The sequence below is a fragment of the Lichenostomus cassidix genome, chromosome 4 (genome assembly GCF_008360975.1).
Source record: "Lichenostomus cassidix isolate B80296 chromosome 4, HeHo_3.0, whole genome shotgun sequence".
NCBI lineage: Eukaryota > Metazoa > Chordata > Aves > Passeriformes > Meliphagidae > Lichenostomus > Lichenostomus cassidix.
In genome coordinates, this window is record NC_139484.1 from 54161895 (window position 1) to 54182185 (window position 20291).

The 20291-nt window shown below is 38.7% G+C and overlaps 1 long non-coding RNA gene across 1 annotated transcript; it reads left to right on the top strand.

Annotated features, from left to right (window-relative positions):
* The first annotated feature begins 2730 nt into the window (after positions 1-2730).
* LOC146438510 (uncharacterized) lies at positions 2731-13591 on the top strand. The gene is made up of 2 exons (XR_014852090.1): positions 2731-2814; positions 12455-13591. It is a non-coding gene; the product is annotated as an uncharacterized LOC146438510 (long non-coding RNA).
* Positions 13592-20291: the final 6700 nt, after the last annotated feature.

Here is a 20291-nt window from a genome sequence, read left to right on the forward strand (position 1 = left end):
CTCTCCCTGCTTGTCTCACAGCACTGGCTTTTGTTCTTTCATATTGTAATGAAATTGACATAGTAAATCTGTAATTAATGTGAGCCTTTCTCTCTCTCCTCCACCATTTCTCTAGTGACCCTAATCGCTGAGAAGTGGAAAGAGGTTTTGTGTGAAAAATGAGGAGTTCAGATCAATCTCTGCTATGTTTACCTTTGTGGCAGTATATTCAAGAACAGTTTATCAGAGACGTACTGTCCTGACTGTTTTTTTTCTAAATGTGCCAGACAAGTCTATCCTTTCTTTCCCTTCCAAATGCTGTGTTTTGCTGTATGCCACCTTCCTGTTCACTGTCTGGCCTCCTAGCATGGCTGCAATGCAAATGCATAACAAGGAAATTCAAGCTATTGACTTGAACAGGAAAGATTCCTAACAATCTTACCTTATCCCACATCTCTATTTTTACTTTTCATGCATTTTTCCTCCCTATCATTCACTTCATATTTTCACCTTAATGCTTCCTTTGTCTCCTTTACCTCTCTGATTGCTTCTGTCATGTTTTATTAATTTGCTTTCTTGGTGTTTCTTTCAATCTTCTTTTAAAATACACTTCTCCTTCCTGTCTTTTCCCACATAGTTACTAATCCCCATAACAGTGATCTAGTATCCCTGACACAGCAGGATTTGACGTGGTGAAAACCCAGCGTAGAAGCCATTAGCCTTCTCTTTGCTTCACTTAGTGAGCCCATGACATCTCCTTCAATGTCACAGTACGAGGGAGAATGACTTAGTATTTTGATTTAGATTAGCCCTTTGGCAGTCCTCATTCATGCTATGGACAGATGCAGGTAAGGAAAGACTGAAGTTTACACTGAAATTATATTAGGTGCTCAGCATCCATCCAGTTTCCCTACAGTCTCATTGGAGAACACACAAGACCCAAACAGAAAAAGAATTCAGAAAACTCTTGCTACAAAATAGAAAACCTAGTCTGTGTGTTTGCCACCATGTGGAGGAGGTACTTGGGATAAGATATGTTTCATTCAATGTTTTAGAACATTACATACCTTTGCACATCCATCTGTGAATCCTCTTTCATACTGGATATTCATTCATTTTATTAGAACTATTATTTTGGGCAAAATTCCAGAGTCCTGAGTTGAAGTCAATGAGAGGTTAATTTGACTAGAGACCAAATGAAAATTGAGAAGGTGTTTATCTTTTGGCACAGTGATAGTACCTTGCCTAGAATTCTGACCTTGCAATGTCCAAGATATGCAGCCCTGAAATAGCATCCAGGAGGAGATTTGGTCAGGTCACAACTGAAAGCAGATGGCATATATAACAGAAATCATTGAAAACTAAAAGCCCTGCTGAGAGCGATATATGACATTCTGAAGGAAATCTGTCTTTGGCACCTTGTATTATAATTTTAAAAAATTAGGATCTCTTTTATGAATTGGGAAAAAACACTTCAGATCCTGCTGGTCTCTGCTCTGCCTTTGGATTGCAGAGCAAAGGAGGAGCTATGCTACCAGCTCCTGTATATAACACATCTCCCTGTATGTTCACCTCATTCCATTTTTGCTACATGAAGAGGAAGATCAGTTCCTGTCCACTTCCCAAGCTGGAAAATGGCTGCTTGGAAAAAGAGAGACACCAAGAAAAGAGAGATGGTGTCCAAGAGATGGGTTAGTCAATCCTTCCTTTTCTTGTAAGAGTTAGGTCAACTGCTGAGCCCGATATGCAGTCCAGCCAACAGGACACTGTCTGCCTTTTTCCCTCCACAGGTAGGAGATATTACTTTTCCTAGTGGTGTAAACAGAAAATATCACTCATCTTTGACAAGTCCTAGAAACTACATAGGGGAATGAGAAACCCAACCTTGTCTTCAACAGTCCTAAGCAGAGTGACTTGCTTCATTTTTTGCCTGTTCGTATATTAAGGAAAAATGGTGCTCTAATCCTGATTTGATAACTATGCCTGCAACCTCTTTAAATGAGCATGTTTAAGTGATGTACAGTATCTGATATTTCTTTTTCAAGGCAAGTAATATTTATGAATGTAGTTCTGAAGGCAGAAAAGATTCAAAGAGACTTTGTAAAATGTTAGCTACTCAAACGTAAATATTAAGCTACAATAACTGCATGAAGCTAATCAACCCAAGCATTCTGTCAAAGCTCACATGATGGGCTCGCTCATCCTTGACAGCCTAATTGACACTATTAATCTCATGAGAAGAGTAACTTTCACAATAATGCACAGTACACACAAATGCAAAGAATTTATGTACACCAGCTAGCTTTCATTGAGATATTTTAATAATAATAATTGGCCAGTGTAACAATGTTTTTCATAATTTTATAGTTTATGGGCAGCCAGAAGGGATGCAGACTATGCTTCTATCCAGAAAAGCAGTAGTACTGTGGAAAAGACGAGACTGGAAACTAATTAAAACTTGTATTATGATGCATTAGTCCAAGGGGGTGGTGTTGAAGTTGCAGCCTTAACTGGGACATTTCCTAACTTTGGAAGACATGACTTTGCAAACTTAGTAATGCTCTTTTCCCATTGGTTTAGTGAACACCCAAATTCAGAGGGATTCATTCATTAGTGGTAAAGCAAATGTGCAACAGATGTCTCCATTCCAATTTGAAGTTCACTTTAAAATACTAAAAGATTAAAGTGCACCTCTAAAATTTTTAAGAGCTAACCCTGCCGTGCCCATGTTGTTGTGTATTTGTCCTTGCAGATGGTGACAGAGCATCAGACCTGTAAAAGAGAAGAACAGAGTCAAGTACAGCTATGACCTTTCCTGAAGATGTCTGCTCAATGGTAAGAAACTTTCTGGTTTTATATAATTGGTCATGTACTTGCAAGAATAGATGATTCTAGGGTATTGTGCATTCATTTTTAGGGAAATTACATTCTTTCTTATCCAATCAGAATCTTTATATTTCAAATGTGATTGCAACTAATGAGAATTTTGGAAAATTTTACAGAGAAAGAATATTTTGCTTATGTTGACAGGGAGAGTTCACAACATATTTTTCTGTTCATATGGAGTCTCCTAGGACTATTAAAAACAGACTGCATATTGTAATCTATATTAATATTTTGAGTTATGTATAGAATATCTAAACCTTAGGTCTGTTTCTATAGTATTGAAGCATAGCATCTCCTTGAAAAATATCAATTCCTTGAACAGGAAATGTTATGGTATGTTTTTGTACAAGAAAGTGTAACTATGGCCACAGAAAATTCAGAATTTTACTCTAGTACAAGCATAAACAATAATGTCAACAATGTAATTTATCCCCATGTTTCATTATCTTTATACAACATATTCTCTCCATCTAACCAGGACATCTGAAAGAGAAGAAAAGGAAGCAAAACAAAACCGAAACGTACAGAAAGCTGGAATCTATCTAGAGTATTTTGTGTTACACAAGGTATTTTTTTCTGTTATGTTGCTTGACAAAGAGATAGATCAAAATGTTTTGTTTAAAAAAACTACCCAGGAAGGATAAAATATTGGCTTGGGTAAAGAGAATCCCAGCAATCACTGAAAACCCCCAGCTGGTGCATAGCTGCATGGCAGCAGTGCCTGGCGTCACAGACCTGTGAGCAGCAGCGACTGGAAGTTCGCCTCTAGCCTCACAGTCCCACCTGCAACAAGAATTCATCTGATGCCACAGAGAGGTGGGTCAGAGAGGCACTGAAAATCACAAAAATAAACTGCTGCTAAAAATCAGAAAATAAGACTAAATCAGAAAATAAGTTACTGCTAGTTCAGCTCTCTGAACCATCCTGGTAAAAGGATCAGACAGGCACTAGGGCTGGTGCAAAGGAGCAGGAAATTGAGCTGGGAATGAGGGGTGGCTGAAGAAGCATCAACTTACTTTGGGTAATGTTGGTGTGGTATTGCACTTCGACTTGCTAAGAAAAAATCAGAGAGCAGCTTTTTATTTTCAGCAGCAAAGAATTTTCTGGGACTCTAGGAAAAGCACCAAATCAGAGTCCTTTTTCACCATTGGCAAGAACACAATGCCATGTTTGGGTGCGATTGGAGGGGTGGGAGGAGAGGTTACCTATAGTACTAATACCTTTTTCTAGCTGCAGTACAAGTGCTGGCAAACAAATTATGTTCAGTTTTGAGGAGGATCACTAGGAGTTTGTGTGTGCAGAAACCCTGCCCATGGGGCTGTCAGCTAGCATGGGAAATCAGCACAGACCTGGCTCCTGGAGCTCTGGCTTCTCCAGAAAGCTGACATGGGGGTCTCCTCGCCTCTCTCCTTGGCCAGAAAAAGAAGTGGCCACATAGTCCTGTTAATTGCAAGGGACCTAGTGAAAGACTACAGAAGGACTCAAAAAGTTACAAACTCGGTCTTCCTAAACAGCACATTTAACACCATTCATAGAACTGCAAGCAAATATGGCTGGCAACAAGACCTCTCTTCTGAGAGTGCCTGTTGCAGGGCTGTTATATTTCACTCACTATTACATTTAAAACACTTCCCTTTCTATTTTGACTTCCTCTCTCCTGTTCCTCCTTTTCCCATTTCCCCTGCCATCTTTCAAAAGTACAGATTAAACATGCAGTCTTTAATGGTGATTTAGAACAGTCATATAGACTGTACAGAGTTAGGAAAATGTAACTTTGTCACAATAGTTTAAATATTATCCACAGAAATGTTGTTTCCAGCAAAAAACTTTAACTTACCAAAAAAAAAGGAATTCTTTTTAATTGAAAACAGGAATATATCAACATTGGATTGCTTTCAATGTTATCTATCACTATTATTTTCATTTGATAGCACATTTTCACTGTTAGGTATTGTTTCATGTAATTCTGAGGGGCTTATAAGTTTAGTTATATAAAAATGATATATTATATAGAAGCTTTAGAGAGTAGAAAGATACATATTCGTTCATTTCAAGTGGGTCCTTTTTTTCCTTTTGCATGCTTACACAAGGTTCATAGCAATGGGTTGGGCTTTTTTCATTACCAAACAGCTGCATTTGCGTTCATTTGGTTGCAAAGCTGTTTACTTTTCAAATTACTTTATTAATTGAAAAACTAGTAAATATTGGTAATGTCTCCTCCTACTGTAATTGGCACCACATTTTTACCCACATTCCCCTTACATTTGTTGCATATCAAGCCTGTTCCACTACTTCAGTAGAGAGGGAACAAGATATGATAGAGGGAATAAGATGATAAACCAGTATTAGTTAGCCCCAACTAATCCTTGGATTTCAAATTCTGACAGAAATATTAATGACCTTGACAATGTTGTCTGATAGGACTGCCTTACTCCCATGGGGACAATCAGATCCAGAGAAGTTACACCATGACTGTGATTTAAACAGGCTTCATCTGACAAATCTAATCTGGATCCTATCAGTGTGACAGAAATAAAATAATACACAAGGCACTTGTTTCCTAACCATGTTCTTTAATTCATTAATCTGCAGATTGCATTTTCTACCAACTCTGATTTTGAAACTTTTTCTTTTTCTTTTTTTTTTTTTTTTAAATAATAGATGGTCCTGATGCATAAAGCACATTTTTTTAAGTGGAATAAATGCATCTGAAATACTGGATAAAGTACAGAACCCATTCTGCCAGCCCTCAATTCTTACCAGGAGCTCTGCTTGGAGGGCTTGCAGGATCAGTTCAGAGAATATATGAGGAAGATAAGAAGGAAAAAAGGAGGAGAGAAAGAGAGAGAGATTGAAAGGGATTTTGTGGAGACAGAGATATATTAAACCAGACTGTGCTTTCTATTTTCAGTAGTCTAAGGAAAGTTCATCTCTGACTTCAGAAAAAGGATTCAAAAGAAAACATGCAGCCAGGATTAGTGTTTGCTAGCATGCTTCACTATTAAATTTGGTTAATGTGCTGTTTCAAAAATCAAGTCAGAGAAAAAACTTCCTGGAATAAAAGAACATGCCTTGTTTGTTCCTCTCTTCCTCTCCCTTGTCTTTTTCACAAATATACACCTGCACGTTCACATAACCCAATAGATTTCACAGTGGTTAGGTGAGAAACAATGTTAACCACAAAACATTTTGGTCTACCTAATGAGTTTGTTTTTTCTTAAACATTACCAGGCTGACTAGTAACCTGTTAAAACTCAAAACTTCTTTTCAAAAGCAAAAAAAAGAAACAAAACAAACAGTCTTTATAAATAAATTAAAATTCTAACTAAAAAGCTAATTATAAGGGTATTTGTTTTGTTTGAGGTAAGGCACATCTATTATCATAAAGATAATTAACTCAGTCTGACAGATCTAATAAAAGGACAAGTTTAGCATTGGCTTAGCCAGAAGCCCAAGGCAAGCAATTTTTATAATTACTAGTTATTGTAACTGGGCTCAGAGAAAATGGTCTGTGATATTTAAACAGTAATGTTAATTTGCATTTAGACCCATTTTTTTCCTCTTTCCCAGGCAGATCTATTTAGCTGGAATGAGTAAAATAAACTTGAATAACTTAGGGGGAAAAAAATGGCTCTCTCCTTTCAGAAAAACTTGGTCTTTTTATGCTTGGATAATTAATATCCTCACAAGGTAAGTGTTCTGGTAATCAAAAAACAATTAAATGGCTTAATACAGTTTTAACACACACAAAAAGTTGATTTTTCAGACCAAAATGATACCTGCTGACTTCAAGTATTTGGGGCAGCTGTATCTTAATGTACAGATGTGCTATGAGTGCCTCTACTGCCCATGCCCTCAGTGTGCCCCTGCTGTTGAGCTGGTGATGAAAGGGCTGGAGAGGGGGGAGGAAAACCCTTGGCTGATGTAAGGAAGTGGTTCCCATTCATAACAAGAAAGGGAACAAAATAATGTACAGAAATATATGCATAAGAACTAAATTGCTCCTGCTGGCATGGTGTAGTAGCCCTTTAACTAATGCTTACCTTGACATTTCGCAACACATTCTCTGCAAGAAAAACAAATCAACATTTTAAAAGGAGAAAGTTATTTTTTAACTGCTTCTGTAATGAAGGTTTTAGAAATAAGTAATAACTTGAGTGAGAAAATCACTGGTGATATACTACAAAAAAAGCACTTAAAGTATTTGCCATTCAAGTATGAATTTCATTATGTACTACAGGGAGGTGATGTCAACCTCAGTGCATTTTGTGAGTGTAGGACCATATCTGGGGAGAACATTAAAGTCATATAAGCCTAAGCTCCCCAATTTTCAAAGTGCCGTGGGCCTGATATATAGATGCTGTAAACTGCCCTAAATCCTTTGAAGACAGAGTCCTACAGCACCACATGAGTTTCACATGAAAAAGAGAGCAAAGGGAGCATGAAGCCTTTGTTCCCAAGAGGGTGGAAAAGACAAATCTGAGACACTCATGAATCAAAGGGACCAGACCGATGCATGTTGGAGCACAGAAACAGCTAGCCCTTGTTTGCTGCCTTGCTTGCTGCCCTTCTTCAGTCCCAGCCTGACAGCAAGAGGTACAGCCCTGATACACATCCAGGCTGCAGAACTGCCCTGCATCTCCCCACCCATTAGTTCACACCTTTTTTCATGGCAGGATATTTTGTCTCGATTTTGGATCTCAAGAGTTTGTCTTATGATTAATCTGTTCCATATTATATCAAGGATTTTGTTTTGTCATCAGCCCTGCTAACTTGATTTGTTAGTCATCCTGTCTGGTGGGATGGGTGGTTCACTGTTCCTGCTGCATGCTGTCCATGGAATGCTGAGGGTGGAGGTGCTGCTCGCTTGTCCTTTTGCTGCCTGGTTTTCTGAGACTGAAGACACTACCCTAGTTTTTTGTGCTTCACTCTTAAAGGGTTTGATGTGTTTTTAAACAGCTTGGCCAAGGTATTTTTTTTAATGAGAGGCTAAATTTAGGATCATAAATGCCTGTTTGAACTCTGAAATTAGCATACACTCTATCTTATGTTTGGCTATTGGTCGTATATTAATAATTCAGTTTTTGTCTTCAGTAAAATGTACTTTTTCACTAGATACAAAAAATGAGATTCTTATCTATTTTGACTGAAGATTTTGATGATTTTTTAAAAATTATTTTTTCAGCTTTCTTGTTCTTTGAGGGTTTATGAATTTATTTATTCAGAAGGTCCTCTACCCACTAAAATCCCAATGTGACTTTGAATATTTGAGTAGTTCTACTAATATCATCAAGATTACTCACCATCTGAGAAGCTATATGTGTACTTTGCTGAAGGAGAGCTCAAGGGTCTGATCTGTGAAGATCAAGCACTCTCTGGGCTACTGACTAAACATCACCTGCAAGGATTTTGTCCATTTCAGAGTCATGACCCAGGAAGACCAAGCAAATACTCATCTCCAGATAATGTGGAAGAGGAAAGGTTCAGGGCTGAGGATTGAGTCTACTAACTGTAACCTAAAACATAATCTCTGAGCTCCTAAATGCTTATAGATACTGAACTTAATTCATTACTTCCAGAAAAACATTACTACCTCTGCTAGACAGAAACAGGCAGATGAAACTTTGCTTTTTTATCTGTTATGAACCTTGAAGCCAGAAGACAGGCAGAACCTTGTTGGGGATTTTGAAATTAGGGCTGAGATAAAAAATCCTTCTGAATTGTTGTATGCATAAAAAACCCAACAGCAGGATACTTTGTGGTCTCCATCTCCCTGAAGTCTGCAGGTTTTTAAGCTGGTTGCCCTAGAGCTCTAGGATTTATGCTACTATTTCTGAATGCTCTCAACAGTGATACTCAGTTTTCTTGGTGAAGGAGATTGTTGGTGGCAATTCTATAGCTTCCACTTACTCCTACAATTTAAGAAAAAAATGTTGAGGGCAATTCTCGTCATATTTTAAGAATTTAAAGTGGGTCAGCTTTTGGCCTACATGGATTGATGGAGCCCTTTAAATAGGCTCTAGCTATAGCAAGTTATTAATCACTATAGCAGACAAAAAATACATTGTTTCCTTGCTGAGAATAGCATGTTTTCCTTTGCTTATGAATTGATCCCTGAAAGGTTCCTCAAGGGAATATGTTTGTTCTTTCTTTCTTTGCTTCTTTCTTTCCTTCTAAGGCAAAATGGCTTTAAAGTACAGATGTGCTAATCTGTAGGAGACTCCAGAACTCATTGATCCATGGGCAGCATAGGTATTAATCTACCTGGGCTGGGAGACTAAAAGAATGAACGATTAATTAAATAGCCTTGAGGTTATTTTTCAAAACAGCATTGTAAGTAGTGATGGGCAAACCTAAAAATGTTTTTATACCAGCTTCACTTAAGATCAGCTTCCTGAATTTCATAGACTGCTCTGCTCACTGGAAGCATACATAAGAGGGAAAAATACTTAGAGGCAATATATTAAGTTAGATCAATCAAGTCAGTAATAAAAAATGAAAAAATATTTAGAAAATAAATTTTATTCTTGTGCCTGAGACTCAATACACATTCCAAGTATGTTTAAATGTATCTATAAGAGAAAGAATGTGTGTTTGGAGAATTTTCCAAATATTCTTCAATAGAAAATGCAAAATTTATTACAAAATTTTACTGTCTTCAAAATTACTACTTGGTGTTTTACAGAATTGGTAACAATGTCAAGACAATACTTTTTTTATTCTCCTCACAGCTTTTACTTCTTGTTGCTTCCAGTAAATGAAAAGACCTTAGTAAACTGACACACATGATGATACTGGCAAATCCCTCAGGATCATTTCTTTTGTGACACCAACAAAAGAGAAGTGTGGAGAGGTGTCTGAGTATAGATTTTGTACATCAGCTTCCATGATACATAAATCGACCCATAATCTGTATATATTCATGCATCTCTCCCTCCCGGCTCTTTGTTCTTTGCTTATTGTATACTTTGCCAATGCAGTAAAACTGCTGGATGACACCAACTTTTTGTACCAGGCTGTAAGCTGAGCAAGGGCATGGTAAAACCATCCTACAATGCAGAGCCCCATTTAATTTATGCTGCCTCTACCTGAGGCTTGTCACTGTATTAACAGCACCTGTATCTATCTATTCCATTGCTTTTGATCATCTCAAGGGGCAGCAAGGAGCAAGACAATGCACAAAAATTTGTCTTTTCCAGCATATCATGAAGACATAAACTCAGATTTAAAGCTTTCAGAGGCTGCCTATTATTGTACAATCAAATAATAGAGCTCCTTCCTGTGAAGTGCTTCTGGATGTGATGGCACAAGAAATAATGTGACATTACTTGAGTAAATGGGTGGATAAAACAATTGCAATGATTTCTGTCACGGTATTAAGGGTGGCCTGCATGCACTTTGGTCATGCAGTTTCTGCTGCAGCTTGGCAGTGTTCTAGCTCTAACATTAATAGATCCCTCTTAGATCTAACAGCCAGATGGTCAGCAGTTGTGAACTACTTACTGAACTGCTCTTGAAGTTGTGCCAGGATATTTGTATACACATATTTCTTCTGCAAGCCAGTGCTATAAGGTCATAGGAAGAACAAGGTCAGAAGGGATTCATCTCATGTTTTTTGGGGATGTGTGTTGGCCTGACTGGCCACATACAGCTGCTGAGCAGCAAACAGAAGAGGTGGAGATAATAATTCATACCAAGTCAGCTATTAATTGAATTTTTGAGTCTTCTTATGTGTGCAAATTGTCCATGAACAGACCCTGATTTTCCGGAATGCATTTGTTACTCAGAGTTATTTGCTGACACAGGAAACAGAAACCACAGCAATGCTGGCTGGGGCTTACCCTTCTTTCTTAACGGCTAAGCAGAATAGCTATCAACTAGGCACTTACCATGAAGCCCAGTGAAAGAAAAATGGAGTGTAAAGTCAAAATATAGGAAGCTGAAAGACAGAGATAACCATCATAAAAGAGTTTGCAGCCTCTTGACCTCAGCAATATTACCAGCTACATGCCATAACTTGATCTTTGGCATTAAACACTCTGCTGAGTGGGTTTTTGCTGTGTTACCATCTTCCTGGATGTGTTTTTGCAGCTGTCTTAACCCTTGGGCTGCTGCCGTGCTCCTCCTACATCTCTTTCTCTTGACACATATTTCTGACTCTTAGGGTAAGTTTTGGTTCCAAATCTCCTGAAAGGAACTTGGAGCTCCTTCCCAGACATTTTATGAGCAATTTGAAGATAAAAATATGTTTGCAAGTGTATTTGTTCAACCATTTTGATCAACTATTTTCATCCACACTATAATTTTTGCCTGCCTCTGCTGCTTTTATCTGGAATTGTGCATATGTAGTTATGTCCTGAAACACTTACAGTCTGAAGACAGAAGAGGATGGAAGACAACAGGGAATATAACTTCTGAACTTCCTTTCTGGCATGCCTATGGTTCACTTTGGAACTTCAAGCCTTTGCCTTAAACCTGTAACATCCTGGATGGCCTCAGACACCATTTGGGGCCAGTTTGTTAAATACCTGCAATGATGCCCCTACTTCAGTGGTGCACAAAAGATAGTGCTACTTGCTCACAGCCTCTGCCATTTAGAGACTTGCCATTGCCATAGTTACAAATTTGAAAATCACTTTCCATTTTTATTTTTTACTCCTTTTCATATCTGAGAACACAGACTAAATTTCCACCCTCCCTTTCCTTTTTTTTTTTTTATGTTAAACTGTTTTGAGTAGCTCCATTTTCAGTGCATATTCCTGGTCTAGCATAAAACTAATGAATAGCTCCTTTGTGAGAAGTGTAGGCAGAAGGAATGTGATTGCAGGCAAATTTCACTAGGAACTGAAACAAACGTTCACAGAGAGTATTTTCCGGTGTTCAGTTACACTGGCTAACCATTAATTGATAGGAATAAGTGTCTCTAGTTAAATGCAGTATCTAAGTAACTGAGCTGTATAATGCACATTGCCGTGTTGCACTTACCATATTGTTTCCACATGTGAGCAGAGAGGCTGTGTGAGAAGCAGCTTCACAGGTGCAACCCAGGATGCTCTAACAGGTGCAAGTCTTTGAAATCTCCTGCCTCTCTTCTTCTCCCCATCTTCAGAAAAAAAATCCTAAGACAGAAGAGATAGTTCTGTGGGAGTTTCTTGTTTATTTGCCCTTTTAGAAATAATTTAGGGGTTAAAATGGATGACAAAAATAGCACAAGTCAATGCAGTTATGCTGAGTGTCATAGCAAGATCTCATCACAGAACAGGTGAATTTTGCCCTCAGAAGAGGTCTTTTCAGTTGGGCTGGTCCTTAGGTTGGGTTTGCACAGCAAAAGTATGCTCCCACTTCCTTATTCAGTCATAGTGAATTTTCCTGGAAGCCAATTACTGCCTCCTGGTCACTTCCCAATGCTTGTCAGGAGTGAACATAGGAGGCCAGGAAAACCAAACCTGCTTATACCCTCTCTAGAAAGCCTTCAGGGCTTTTCCAGTTCTTGGCGTGGCATTTGTGATTCCGTCACAGGTATGTTGCTATTTAAAGATTGATAATAATTAAGACAAAGTTTTTTTCCTTTTCCTTTTCTTTATCCTAGACAATAAATCTACCATGATGAAGAAACCTGAAAAAAGCCACTGGAGCAATGGAAAAGAGTCTCTGTGCTTAGGGGAGGGTGTGTCAGTAACAAGAGGCAGTATAGTGTAGCTGTCTGCTTTCTTGTACGATTTTGAAAGAGAGCTAGACTCATCCTCATGCCAGCTACTAATGTTCTCTGAAGACAGAGCCAGTGGAGTGAGACATGCTGCTCCCGTGCCTCAAGTTATCTTATCAGCTTCTACTCTTGATCCCTGGGATGCAAGGGAATTTCTAGCATAAACCTTAAGCACTCCCACAAGCCACCAAGTCATCTTAAATGCAGAAATTATTAAGCTTCTTAATTTAGAGACTTTATTTCTTAAGCCTGAATCTCTCTCTAGAAAGTGGGTGAGAAAAGTCAAACATTTATTAGAATAGTCACTTATCTGACTGAGTTCAGCTTTGTTGTAAATAACTTTTCTTCTTTCTCACGACTGTTTCCCCAGTCTCTGCTCTCTCCATTTTTGGAAAGGCTTTCAATTTCCTAGAAATTGAAATTTTAGGAAAAATAAAAGAACATGTGCAAATTAATAAAGTCTGGGGTTCTGGTAAACCTTTCATGGACACAGGCAGGATGATCCCACAACTGAATTACCTTGCAGGACTTCTGTGCCCTAACCTTGGCTAAGTAAATGGGACATTAGACTATTTTACATCATCTCAGCTTGCTGGGCAAAACACAATCCATGAATTACTTGGACTAGTGTCATAAAATATGATATTCCTGGTGTGAAACTGGTATAGATGGCACCAAAGTATTATTACTGTGAACATGAAGAAAATAAATACATGACATGTATCACAAAAGTGCCATCTCTATTACCTTACTCAGGGATACCTTCCCTGAGTTTTATGCTCACACATGTAGTACTGCAAATTAAACTTCCAGCAGCAATGTGAATGTGTTTTGCTGCCCAGGCCTAGTACAATATTTTCTTCTCCTTGCTCTTTCACATAATCTTTTACTGATTCCCTTCTCGTTTGTTGCACTTATTGTTCTTCATTTCATCTTTACCTGCTCAGATAGTCATTTGACCTTGTTTTATGATATGGATTAAGGTAAATCCTACAGTGTAAGTATTCTTGCTTTTCTGTATTCTGCTCTGTCATCTGTGTTTTGCTGGGATTTTGGATACTGGGGCTGGCTTTGGTTGAGAGAACTTCAGTGTCTCTGAGACTTACCCCTAAGTGACTGGGATCATGCTGTAAGCAACTTTGTTCTCCGAGTTCTTGGGTACCCATTATCTCATTGCTTCAAAAGCAGACTTAATTCTTCAACCTCTGAAGATAACTTTGTCTTTAATTATTCAGTCAGAAACTCCCAATGAAGTGAATGGTGGAGGCAGAAGGAAGGTCCCTGTATATTTTAAATCAGAAATGCCTGTTTGGTAGAAAGTTTTCTGTTTTTGCAGTGTTAACTCACTCTGGGTAAATCCCACTTAAATGGGAAAGAAGCAATCTCTCAACATTATTGCATTAAAAAGCCAGCAGAGATTTGCTCTGATGCAAATCCCTATGCCAGTTTAGCAAGACTGGCAATGTCTAAGAACATTAATAAATAAAAGCAAATATGAACATCAAGGAAGAGAGTGATCCTTCCTTCTTTTCCATCACTCTGTGATGATTAATCAAAATTAGAGTTGAAGGAAAAGAACAAAGGGTTTTATTACTCTCCCAGCCCAGGCAAAAGTGTTGGATAGTAGGGTCACTTGGTCCAGCCTTTCATCTGTGTTTTTCTTTGTTTATGAAGCTCTCAGCTTACTTTTGTTTGTTAACAGCTGGTAATGAAATATTTTGTATGACGCTGACTGCTCAGTGCTGTGGCTGATTTTCATGCCCTGTCTTGCCCCAGGACTTGCTTATTGATCCATACATTCCTTTGTAGGAATGCACCTGGATTTCATCTCTCATTTTCACACTTGCATAGTTTATTCTTTTGCAGGGTAATGGCTGTTATAGTTGCTATGTGACATATAGTCAGAGAGATCTGTCCCAATGTGAAAGTTACATACATCACATTTTCAGGTACGAATTTCTGTTTCTAATATGCAAGGTAGTAGTTTAAAGTAGTGGGGTTTAACCATTGTTCCTACAGGATTTGAAAAAAGAGTAAAACTTGTAGAAGGCAGTGAGTAGGGGTTCGTCATTTAAAACCACAACTTTATGGAAATAGCTAGCCAAAACTAGAGGAACCTCTGGCCAGCAATTGTGATTACACAGCTGAAGAAATTTTTATTTTCAAGCCTCCAATTAACAATCAAAAAGACTGAGAAAATTAGAGTGGTAAAATAAGAAATGAGAGTGTGTGCCTGCCTGAAGTGTGATACCCTTGAACAGTGCATGATAACTTTGTGCTGTTGTGGCACCAGCTATTGCCCTTGCCATCCAGAAAGTGCCTCACAGTGCTGCTGGTGCTTTTGTCACTCTCCTGGTGCTGGTGAGAGGAGTAGATACACACAGACTGTGCCAGGCAAGGCAGGTCTAGCAGACAAAGTGTGCCATTGAAATACAGGACAGGTGACAGGTATGAAAGCCTATGAATACATTATTACTTCTCTATACACACCCACACATGGAAAAGAGATGGAATCTTGGAAGTACCATTCCCCCAGAAAAACCCACAAAGATGAAAAGCCTGCAGCTTTCTATCCCAGATTTTTTTTTTTAAACTCAGATGAGATTACAACAAAGAACACATCTCTAAAATAAACACCTCTAGTGTAAGCAGCACAAATGGGCAGCATGTATGTCTCTGAGGAATAATGTACAACTACCATTCCAGATCTCCTGAGTTTTTTAATCTGAACCCTAGAGCTGAATTGCTGCATGGCTGTGAGCAAACCACTCTGGGATACATTTAACCTGCTCTCTCTCTGGCAGTTCTGGGGAATTATCATCTAGGTGTGAGCAGAGGTAGCTGAGGACAGAGTCAAGCAGGAATGTCCATCTTTTATCCCAACGTGAATGTACTCTTCTGCTTACAGATCAGAGTCCCAAGGGCTTCCAGTCTTTATAGAACTAATAAAGGACTGGTGTATCCACCTTATTGCTTGCTTGCTTTTTATTTCTATGTGTATTTTTTGATGCTTTGAATTAAAATTAATCCCATGAATAATGTACATATAGTACTTTAAAACAACTGCATTTCCTAGCCTGCATCTGGGTTTTCCTACTATATATGGCTACCAAAATTATTTTATTATTGGTTCGTGGTTATTTGGATTTGCGGTTAAAGAAGAAAGCCTGGCTTTCCATTTGAAAGCCTGGTTCCCTCTCAGAGAGCTTGAGTTTTCAGTGTTTTCATGTTACAATATTCCTGCCTGAATGCTTACTCTTTCAAAAACAAGTTTACTTGAATTAATATGCATACCAGTCCCAATATTACTGTAATCAGCTTTTTTATTTTCAGAAAAAATATTTTCATTTACGTCTAGAGAAATTTATTGATACTCAAACAGTTCTACTGATGTTAGGAAAGTCCCCAAACTAAAATACATGTCTAAATACTCATACAATTTTTGCTTAAGCAAATATTTTTTCACAGTCAGGCAACACTTACTAACCAACATTTACTCAGATCAATATATTTTAATTGAAACTAATGGCAGATAGCTTAAACCAACAGATTTTTCACTGAACTAAGTACATTAAATCAATACATTGCCAAAACCTGCGATATCTGTAGCAACGTGGGGTTTTAGGATTCCATGTGCTCCTTTGTCCCTCTGTTTTGTATACCATTGGTTCATTTTGAAATATGCTCTGCTGTACCCCGAAATCTATTGGTGGGTTCCCTATGCCTGTCTTCCCTTCAGACTCCCTGGGACTGGCTCTAGGGGAGACAGTCTCTCCCCTTCCTTTCCCTTTATAAGGCAATGTCCAGATCTGCTCGAGGTCTTTCCATCTCTGGGCTGGCACCCCTTATCCCGTCCCTGCCTTTCCCCCCACCCCTTCTCCTCCCTGCAACCCCCTTTTCCCCGTTACCCCAAATAAACCAATCTGCCAGAACAGAGATGGAGTCCAGTTCTTTCCTAGTCTCACTATATTCCTGCTTGAATTGACGTGGTTTGAAGACTGCCACCATGCCGCAGAACCTCGGGGGCCGCCCGCCCCGGATCCGGTGGGATTAACAAGAACCAGGGACCCGGTCTGGAGGGGAGCCGGCCTGTGCCACCCTCCCAGACCGTGCTACATCAGATATCTTGTATAAAATGTATTTTTATTCTTAGCTCAATTAATTTTATTGAAACATATGCATATTAACAGTAATCAAAATACTGACATTCAGACACTGCTCATGGCATCAGTACATTCAGAAAACTCAAGGCAAATTTTCACAAAGCCATATAAAGCAAGGAGTTAACTTGCTGAAATTGAAGAAATGAAAGGCTGGGTGTTGATTCCTTCTCTTTTCTCCAAACCCTTTGCTATTTGCATGACCTTGGGTGAGGTACTCAGAGGAATAATTCAGGCCTGGACTTTCCCAGCTGACACGAGCACAGTAAGGCAGGCTCCTGTCCCAGTGAGGCTCAGTCATGCTCTCTGTGCAGTCCCCTGGTGGAGGTGACTCAGTATATCGATTATTCTGGGAGTGTACAACTAACATGGCCATTTCAGCCACGTAGCTCAGGTTTGGTGAAATCTCTCATTAGTGGCTGATATTCCAAAATCTGTCAACACAAGAGAGAATTGGGCACCTCAATACCCATGGAGATCAGTGCATCTCTTATCTATCCAGAGATAAGGTTCTTGGATAAGGAACAGCAGCTCTTCTCCAAAGTGTGTCTTCTTTGACTCTCAGCTCTTGGGCTGGGCACCATCTCTGAATTTCTGCTGAGACAACACATCACAACAGGGTCTCAGGCACAGTTGTTATGACAGCAAGCTGATTGTAAATATAGAATGAGAAGAATTGGTGACTTCAGTGAGAAACTGCTAGCATTTACCCATCTGCTGGATTCCTATTTTCAGCAGGAGATACACAAGAGCATAGACACTACTGTGAGTAGGAGTGATGACACAAAGACGACTGGGTGGGATGGAGGCTGGCACAGGGTCATCTGTTTTGGTATTCAGTTACAATTACAGCGTAATTATTCTACTAATTGCATGCCCAACTTTAGTCAGTGAATTTGTATTTGTAATTACAGCTTATTGAAATGCACTGTGTTTTCAATGCTTGCCTCTGTTGCCATGTGAGAGAGAAATTTTCTCCTTCCCCTCCCCTTGTGTTGATTGCACATGCAGAAATGTAAAAGATGACCATAACCCATGCAGACAAGTATGTCAGACCCTTGCAAAAATAGCAGACAAACTGTAATCCTCAGTTCTGCAATCACATCTGTGGGAGTTGCTGGCCTCAGGTGCAGCTTTGTTGGCTTCAGAGAAACCTGTGCAGTGTCAAGGGTCACCCTTGCTTCAGAATCATGCTGGGGCATGCAGAGCTCCTGCTACTTGAGTTATCACCTGTAAAGATGGCCTTTCAAAAAGCAACCTCCATCTGCTGCAAAGACATTTTCCAGTTCCAGGTGCAGGAACTTCTGCAACTGCCCCAATAATTTAGCAAAACTCCTCCCTGATCTTTTTCATGTGAAATGAGTGAGCAGAAGCCACTAAAGCAATGTCATTTCTTTAGCAGAAGCATTGTCTTTCTTACAATCTACAGGGAAAATACTTCTTCCTTTTCCTGTATTTAGTCTCCCTATATCCAGCTGAGAAGCATAAGCTAAGTACTAAGGAAAGGACTTATCCTTTAAGAAGAATCTTGGATGATGTTTTAAACAATGTAAAGCTTTGTTTTTATTTGATAAACCTTCATAAAACCCCCACATTCTTTGAAGTTCTGAAGTGGTTGCCAGCAGTTTCTGTCCCGTGAGAAGGTAAGGTGGCAGCAACATGACATATGTGCAGGATTTTATGAATTCTGCAAGAGGTTAGAGAGTCTGTCTCACTTTCAGAGAGATGCCACTGTATTTATAAGGTGGTCCGTACCAAGGGAGAATCAAACTGAAACTTGCAGCCTGTACATTCTGTAATAGTTTGCTTTAATTAAAATTAGACATCTTCCTAAGCAGATCAAAACATACCCTTCAAACTTTGGGGAAAACAGAAAATGGAGTATTACTTTTTTTTTTTCTTTTTTTTTGTCTAGCTTCCTTTAAAAAAAAAAGAATTGATTGCACAAAAACTAGGTGCTGACAACTGGGGAGCTATAGACTCAAAGTTCTTTGAAAGCTAAATAGATGGACCATACTATTTCATTTTCTATGTATCTATTCCCCATGATTTATGATTCCCACAGACCAAGATCTGAAAACTCAGGCCAAAATGCTGAAATGAAGAGCAGAGGAAGTAAACAACATTGACATTTCAGAGCAAAACCCTTTCAAGCTCAGTTATCCCTGTTGTTAAGGAAGCTACTGATGTAAGGGAAACTTTTGGAATGAAAAGACAAATAAAAAAGTACCTTTTAGGAGGAGCATGAAGCTGTTGATTTTTTTTGAGAAATATATTTGATATCTTATCTCTGCTCTTGCTTGGTTCAGCAGAGATCCAAAAAGTTATTAACTGGAGAAAGGAAAAAAAACAAACCACAAAAAACCCACCCAAAAAGCCACACCCCAAAGCTAAACAAACAAATCTCAAACCAAAAGCAAATTTTCACAGATTTCATAGGACATCATGGTACTAGTTTTCATCTGAATGTGGTCGGTTACTTCTCTCCATATCTTTGGTCAGCAGTGTTTCAAATCTGAGAAAAAATGTCTTCAAATTTATATACAGTGAAATAGATGAAAGTATCTCAACAAGAAGGAAGGGCTCATTTTGTCATCTAGCTTTGCCTGTTACACTGTTTAGGTTTCTACACACTTTGGAGTCCTAATTATTTAGCCAGACCATAGACCATATCCTTTAAATAAGTGGCAATATCCATTTAACAAGTTCCTTCACAACTTAACAGTCAAGTGCCATTACCTATTTAACAAGTAAGTTAATTGAGATGTTGCACACAGTGCAATCCCCTTGTAAATTCAATTAATGCCTCACAACTGGCTCAGACTTGCTGCCCTTCAAATACTTGCACAGAGATTTAGAAAAGGTAGTGTATTTAGTCAGGAGATGAAAAGGAGGGAGAAATGATTACTCTCTTGCTTTGGCTAGTCTTTTTAAAATGGTCATTATACTTGACAATTTTATGCAATGCATTGTATAGGATACACTGTGAGCCTGAACATCTGAGCTTCTCATTCATGCACATGCAGTTTGCACCCATCAGTTTAGTTAATTACAGTGGTATCATGTGGATGGATAAATGCACAAAGCCTTGAGATATAAAATATAAGTTCAGAGTCTGTTAATTATTACTAATAGATTAGGAGTGCTTCGGTTGATCTGATTTTGTGGAATTTTGTAGTATCTCTTATTTTTAAGGCTGTCTGTAAGATATAAACCACACCCAACATATTCTGTCTTGTTGGTTAGTCCTAAACACGGGCTGAAAAGAGAAAAGTCTTGCTAGCATAGAGAATCAGCACTTTTTAATTACCCTATTTTGTAGTACAAGGTGGGCCAGTGAGGTGACCTACAGCAGGAAGTCAGCACTTTTGGAGAGAGCACTAGCATATTTTTGCATTTGTTTGCTTCAGCCCTCTATTCTCTTTCTAGTGGATCAAGTTCCCTTTGTTTGGATCTTTAGCTTTGTCCATTAGTACATCCCCAAAGAGTATTTTGTCAAACAAAGCAAAACACTTTGAAGACAATTCTAAGTTTTTTGAGAGTTACAGCCCATGTTTTGC